Source organism: Adiantum capillus-veneris, chromosome 8, assembly GCF_014529385.1.
Source record: "Adiantum capillus-veneris isolate H3 chromosome 8, ASM1452938v2, whole genome shotgun sequence".
Taxonomy (NCBI): domain Eukaryota; kingdom Viridiplantae; phylum Streptophyta; class Polypodiopsida; order Polypodiales; family Pteridaceae; genus Adiantum; species Adiantum capillus-veneris.
In genome coordinates this window covers 143,640,853-143,648,558 of record NC_140938.1, presented here as the reverse complement: position 1 = coordinate 143,648,558, position 7,706 = coordinate 143,640,853, and the positions used below count along the sequence as shown (strand labels likewise).

The 7,706-nt window shown below is 39.9% G+C and overlaps 1 non-coding gene across 1 annotated transcript; it reads right to left on the bottom strand.

Annotated features, from left to right (window-relative positions):
* Positions 1–2,652: 2,652 nt before the first annotated feature.
* TRNAN-GUU (transfer RNA asparagine (anticodon GUU)) lies at positions 2,653–2,724 on the bottom strand. Its single transcript has one exon. It is a non-coding gene; the product is annotated as a tRNA-Asn (tRNA).
* Between the last annotated feature and the right edge of the window lie 4,982 nt (positions 2,725–7,706).

The following is a 7,706-nucleotide window of genomic DNA, read 5'->3' as shown; positions in this document are numbered from 1 at the left end:
ATCTCGAAAGAGAGCGTACACCGATTAAATATCGTCTTTGAAATAGCGAAAGAAATGTCTCCTTGTACATTATGGATTCAAGATATTCATGAATTGAATATTTGTCGTTCGTATAATAAGCTAGAAGCTGATCCCAAATTTCTACTTTGCCAAATATTGAAGAGTATTGGTCACAAGCTCGGCAACTCCGACATCCGCGAGAATGTCGTTATTGCCACGACTCACGTACCTGCGAGGATAGATCCAGCTTCAGTAGCTCCGAATCGGTATTAAACTAATTAATAAATTTTCGGAGGTCCAATGGGCGTCAACGTCAGAAAGAATGTCAATTTATTACGTATAAAAGGTCGAGGTAGGGGCTAATCCGACTCTTCTTGAGAGTACTGTGTCTGGAACTGCAGGTTATAGTAAACGAGATTTACTTCTTCTCGCTAATGAAGCGTTATTGATAGGTACTTCCAAAGGGAGAAAGTTTGTATGTAGCAACACAATTGGATTAGCTTTGCATAGGCAACATTCGACTGTTAGTGATATGGGCAATGAGATGGAATCTAATTCTGAATGGGAAATCTCTTCCTACAAGATGGCAGAAGTAAAGAATAGTTTGACAGATATTTCTCTCACAACTTTTCCATTTATTGGTCGTGACGAGTTAAAAATGCGATTTTATTACTTGTCTAACTGGTATGTGGAACCTTCAACAACCGAATCAACAATTGATGAATTCACTATGTTTTTGCATCTCCCAGAGCTAATAGCCAAATTAGTAGCTCGCGATTCGTTCCAAATGGATAGGGGAAAAGAAGATAATTTCATTGTTATCGACAAACTCGTAGAGAATGACTTAAACCTAGCTTGTGGCGTCCTAGAAAACCTCTCGAATAATTTCCCACGTCCGGAAATTTGTAGGGGAGAGAGCCGGCGCAGTAATAGTTTTCCTCCCCCTCTTCCTATTGGAAAACCCAAGTATTGCTCAGGTGTAACCTCTCTAAGTCGCTCTTCCAAATCTCTGAAAAGAGGGAGAATTAGTAGTCTAACCGATTTCGAGATGCAACAGTCACCCGAATTAAGAAACTCAGCGGCAGAGATATCGCGTGAGATTACTTGGTCCCGCAAGGCTTGGCGTCTCCGTTTCCTGCGAAGCGGGACTTACGAATTGATGGGGGTATTATCCGAACCCAACCATTTGTATAACTTAATTCTTCTTTACTACAATCAGAATTACATACCCCAACAAGATTTTGAATTCAGTAAGATTAGGGGAAAGAGAAGTAAGTGGCGCGAGAAAAGCGGGTATCTTTTCAGCTTCGAGAAATCTGTCACTAATGGAACAGATAATTCCATTAAAAGATTGGAAAACCGATTGGATAATATGTTGTTACGTGAGCAATTTCTCGAATTGGGAATCTCTGGCGATTCATCTAATGAGTATGAAACACATTGTGATCGATTGAATGAAATGACTCGACTCTTCGGGGGGCGCTTCATCTGGGACCCCATGCTTCTGTTCCAGCCAGACCCTAACATTCCTTCCCTGCGCCGCAACTTGTTGTCAACGAAAGAACTGGCACGGAGGCTTCACACCATTTACGGTATGAGAAGGCAGCGCCTTCAGAAGATGTCAAATAATAAAATTAAAGATTTTTTCCTCTATAGCGAAGAGAATCCAAAATTGAAACCCGACTCATCTCTCAATCGGCGGAATAATCTTCCTCTGGAAGAGGAGGAGCGAGATTCCGAATACGTCAGGGAAACCTCTTCCGTAGATATACATCTGCAATATCCGCAGATATTTACTCCCGTTCGTTTGGGTTGCTACGCGGTAGCGGAGGATTTCCCGGAACGATTTCTTCGGTTTAGGCTTCTGGTTCATAGAAACAAATGGCTGAGACGGAACCGTTCCCCATTTCGGGATTTTCTTATTTATAATATGTTGCTTGAAACTTATGAATATCTATCCAATCCGTTTCGGTTTGGTAAAGCATCACTGGATTGAACAATGAAACAATTCCTTCATGAAAGTTCGATGTCATGAAACAACTGTTGTTTCCTCACCTAGATACTCCCCACTCCGTTTAGATCTCTAGCCATAGAATTGGAAGCCAACTCACTCAGTAGGAGGAAGATCTCTATTTTCCTTTTACTGATACGGAAAATCTAATTATAGCATTTCAAAAAGAAAAGAAGTTGGAGAACAGTTACTATAGGAATTAGGAGTCTCTCCACTGAGAGGTAGGATTGGAAGGAGTGATATAGGTTATTCCGCAGGAATTATGCGAACGAAGACAATTCTTTGTCTTCCCAATAACTATCCTCGATAAGATTTTGGATTTCCCCCCCCCCCTCACCCTCCCCAAGTAGCTCCAAGGATCTCATTGAGGCGTCGAAATCTAAGAATTTCCACTTTAAATCAATCCGGTGTATCGAATGACTGGAATGGGCCAATTAAATTAGTCAAGTGGGGGGGGGGGGGAACGGAACGTGCCAATATTCTCGTTTCCATTCGTTGGTGTCGAGGCCTAAAATAGCGCGATAGCAAACCATTCAGTGGTTGGTGGGTCACGCCAACTTGATTTGGCATATGTGTGATGTGAAATACAGCTCTCCTAATCCTAATTAGTATTAGTGGAAATTCTTGACGTAGATACGGATCTCCCCGGATAGGATTCGAACCTACGACCAATCGGTTAACAGCCGACCGCTCTACCGCTGAGCTACCGGGGAAAATGGTAGGGGATTCAGTCCCATACACACTTGCTTGAATACCTTTTTTCCAGAAGCCAATTCCAAATCTGGAAGGAGTTAAGCTTTCTTTGCCATTGCAAAAACTTTGCGTACTCCCTAGCCCCCATTCATTATAGGGGGGGGTAGTGGCGATAGCAATCCCATTCGAATGGAGGGGCCCCCAAATCATGGGCGTGGGAGGGGGGTGGGGGGGGGGGTCAACCGGCCGAGACGAGGTCAAGATCAACCTGGCAAGCCCCTCCCAAGATTCGTATTGATCAATCACCAATGAGTGGTTTCTATTCCCCCTTCCGGGAGGCGTAGTAGAATAGTTGCGGGATTCTTCCTCCACGTTATTTTGAGGACTAGAATTAGGGGGAATAGAGGAAGCAAAATAGAATTAGAAAGATGGGGAAGATGAAAAATAGTCGGGAGAAATGAACGCGAATTGGAGTTTCGTGAAACGAAAGTAGCAGTTTATGGAAAAGGTGGAATTGGAAAATCAACAACTAGCTGTAATATATCGATAGCTTTAGCCAGAAGAGGAAGAAAAGTCTTACAAATTGGATGTGACCCAAAACATGATAGTACATTTACACTAACAGGATTTTTAATACCTACAATTATAGATACTTTACAGGTGAAAGATTACCACTATGAAGATGTATGGCCCGAAGATGTGATTTATAGAGGTTACGGCGGGGTAGATCGTGTAGAAGCTGGAGGACCCCCTGCAGGAGCAGGATGCGGCGGGTACGTTGTGGGAGAAACGGTAAAACCTTTGAAAGAATTAAATGCTTTTTACGAATATGACATCATTTCATTCGATGTTCTGGGAGATGTTGCTTGCGGGGGATTTGCCGCTCCCTTAAATTATGCGGATTATTGCATTATTATAACTGATAATGGCTTCGACGCTCTATTTGCGGCAAACCGTATTGCCGCTTCAGTTAGAGAAAAATCACATACCCATCCCTTGCGACTAGCGGGTCTAGTTGGAAACCGAACATCCGGAAGAGATCTTATTGATAAATATGTAGAAGCTTGCCCCATGCCTGTACTAGAGGTATTGCCCTTAGTAGAAGATATTCGCGTATCGAGAGTGAAAGGAAAAACCTTGTTTGAAATGGCTGAATATCAACCGAATTTAAATTATGTTCGTGATTTTCATTTGAATATAGCAGATTAAATCTTATCCGAGCCAGAGGGAGTCGTGCCAAGGGAAATTCCAGATAGAGAATTGTTTAGCTTGCTCTCTGATTTTTATTTAAATTCCACCTTTACAAATGAAAGTGATGGTGGATATGACCACCAAGATGTTCCGCTTGACTTTACAATTATTCGATGATGAAGAGAGTAAATCTTTGTGTCTATACATAGATGGATTTACATCCACACTTTTCTAATCTAAGGAAACACTTTCATGAAAACTCCGGAGACTCTTGCTTTCGAATGTGAAACCGGCAATTACCATACGTTCTGCCCAATTAGTTGTGTAGCTTGGTTGTACCAAAAAATTGAAGATAGTTTTTTCCTGGTAGTGGGTACAAAAACTCGTGGTTATTTTTTGCAAAATGCTCTTGGAGTGATGATTTTTGCCGAACCTCGATATGCAATGGCAGAATTGGAAGAGGGCGATATCTCAGCTCAGTTAAATGATCAGAAAGAGTTGGAAAAGATTTGCTTACAAATAAGAGACGATAGGAATCCCAGTGTTATCATTTGGATTGGCACTTGTACTACAGAGATAATAAAAATGGATTTGGAAGGTATAGCGCCAAAATTGGAAAAACAAATTGGAATACCTATAATAGTTGCACGAGCAAATGGATTGGATTACGCCTTCACTCAGGGGGAAGATACCGCGTTGGCTGCCATGGCGCATCGCTGTCCGGAATACAAACATTGCACAACGAACTTGAAGAACCGGACTGATGAAATGGCGCGTATTGATAATCATACTACTAACAAATCTCCCTTTGAAGCGAGTAAATTGACAAGATTCAATTTAGTGCTTTTTGGTTCTTTATCCTCCAGTATAGCTTCGCAACTGAATTTAGAATTGAAACGCCAATCAATTTCTGTTTCAGGTTGGTTACCTTCGCAGAAATACGAGGAACTCCCGGCTTAGGAGAGGGTATCTATGTTTGCGGAGTGAATCCTTTTCTGAGTCGTACAGCAACAACATTAATGCGTCGCCGGAAATGTAAGTTAGTTGGAGCACCTTTCCCAATTGGTCCGGATGGCACACGCGCCTGGATCGAAAAAATTTGTTCAGTTTTTGATATTAAGTCATACGGTCTAGAAAATAGGGAAAGTGAAATATGGGAAAATGTCAAAGATTATATCCAGGTAATAAATGGTAAATCCGTATTCTTTACGGGAGATAATTTATTGGAAATTTCTTTGGCAAGATTTTTAATTCGATGCGGAATGATTGTTTACGAAGTAGGAATTCCCTATATGGATAGACGATACCAAGCTGCTGAGCTTTTGTTTTTACAACATACTTGCCGGAAGATGAAAACACCCCTACCCCGGATTGTTGAAAAACCCGACAATTATGGACAGATACAACGTATGCATGAGCTTAAACCACATTTGGCTATTACGGGAATGGCTCATGCTAATCCTTTGGAGGCTAGAAATATAGATACCAAATGGTCAGTTGAATTCACATTTGCACAAATTCACGGATTCAGTAGCGTTCGAGACATCCTCGAACTAGTTACTCGTCCGCTGCGACGTAGGGGTGTTATAACCCCAGGTTTTCGCAGCTTATCAAAACAAACGACAGGAGATTGATTAAATTTTTATTTAATCTTCTTTTTAAAAATTACATAACAATTGGTAGCGAATCACTATGAAGAGATATTTAACTCCGTTTACTCAATTCCTTAATCAATAATTTTGTCAATTCCACAATTTTGAAAACGATTAAGGAGGGAAATCATACTTTTTTTTTTTCAAAATTTCCCGGAATCACTTGAATAATCTTGCATTTCCGCGTATAATAACGTTAATACTATTGGTACTGGTAGAAATAGAAGTAGATTTAAAGGAAATGTTGGAAGGTAGAGTTTTAAGAAAGATTTTAATAAACAAGCAATAAGTACGTGAGACTACAAACAATTAGTAAAATTTTCTACACATCAAAAAAGCTGCAACGAATACAAAGATATTGTTGTCACTGCCCTGGCCAAAACTGATGGATCCCTATATGCTACTTGGTTTCTACTATGGGTTACTTACAACATTACCCGTGGGACCTTCGCAAATCCTATGTGTGAGATCTTTTCTTTTGGGTGGGAATCTAAGTGGGCTAATTTCTATCAGTGGGTCGGTATTGGCACAACTAATAACTGCATCATCAATCTACTGCTCGCCAATTTATCTATTACTGCTAAGGCCACATTTACTAACTATTGTGGCAATACCGTATACACTTCTCTTTTGTCTGGTAATCAAGGATTTTCCAAATTATCAGATTTTGCGTCCCGTGACATCATTACGTGACTCACGAGTAGCTAGATTATTTTTGATAAGTTTCTTTTTTCAAATATTGAACCCAATAATGTTACCAAATAGTGTGTTAACAAGACTGATTTATCTATACTTCTTCAGGTATAGCACCAATACAGTTTTTATGGTATCTACTTTTATGGGTTGGTTAACTGGTCAGGCAGCATTCAATTTTTTTTCTAGACTACTTTTAAGTCGGGTGAAAGGGGATTCCCCGATATTATATCTAGTGGCGAAACGTTTTATATATGCAACTTTTAGTATTGTTTCCATCTCATATGCTGTGGCATATTTGGGTAGAGCTCCGGTCTCTTTTTGGACCAAAAAGTTCATGAATGAATCTCATGATAGAGAAATGAATCTTTGGGAAATTGCTGAATATTCGGATCTATTGTGGTGGTTTTTTAAACCGTGGCCCACTTCTTTTTTTGATCCCTCTAGGGCAAATCGGAGTAATCGATTTGTCAAAAATCGTCGATTCCACATGAATAATACTTTTTATAAGGGGAGAACATCCACATACTTTTTTGAAAAATGTTTAACTGATGGTAAAGAGAGATTATCTTTTCTAGCATTGCCCAGTTTGTCAATTTTTGGGAAAGAAATGTATCAATCGATGGCAAAGTCCCGTAGATCTTTTGGAATCCGTTTATCATATCAAAATTGGGTTTCAAAAAAATTAGCGAAAACAAAATTCTTTGAGAAAGAATTAACGGATCAAATCAAGTTGTTAGACACTGGTTCTTCATTCTCAAAGACGATGAGTAGAAAAACAAGATTGATGGGCGGTAAAAGGAGGAGAATACCCCGCACCTATGACCCCTTTGTCAATAACTTCCGCATAAGAATTCCAGTTTCACAGACATTTTTGTTAGAAGATGACTTGGGTTTGAGTCTATGGGAATGGGATAAATTGGCGACGGAAAGAAAAAATAGAAAGGCAAAAAAAACTGTCAGGATAAATGCTATCAAGGATAAGATTTTCACAAAAGATCGGAGATGGAAACATGGATATGGAAATCCGCTACCGTGGGAACCTTTGCCGTCGAGAAGTAAACGCATGTTCTATTTTATATTTGAAAATCGAGCTTTATACGACTACGATCTACAAAATATCTTGAAAAAGATAAAATCTTCGCCCACACTCGATGTTACTTGGAAAGAAATAATGGATTTAGATTATGAAGACCATATCTTATTTTTGACCTACTTAGAGGTGGGATGCTGTCACCGATTTGGTTGGATATCTCCACTCAAAGCCTTTTTGAGAAAAAGTTCTAAGAGTTTGTCAAATGTAGAACGGAGAATACGCAGACTAAATAAAATTGGGAATTTGAGTATGGATCTGGCTCGATATACTATCCTGTATTTTGAAAATAATTTTGATATACCGGGAGGAGACGGCGATTTTCGCTACAGAAAATTGCGTAATGTGGGTATCACTTTCGCAAAAGGAAAGC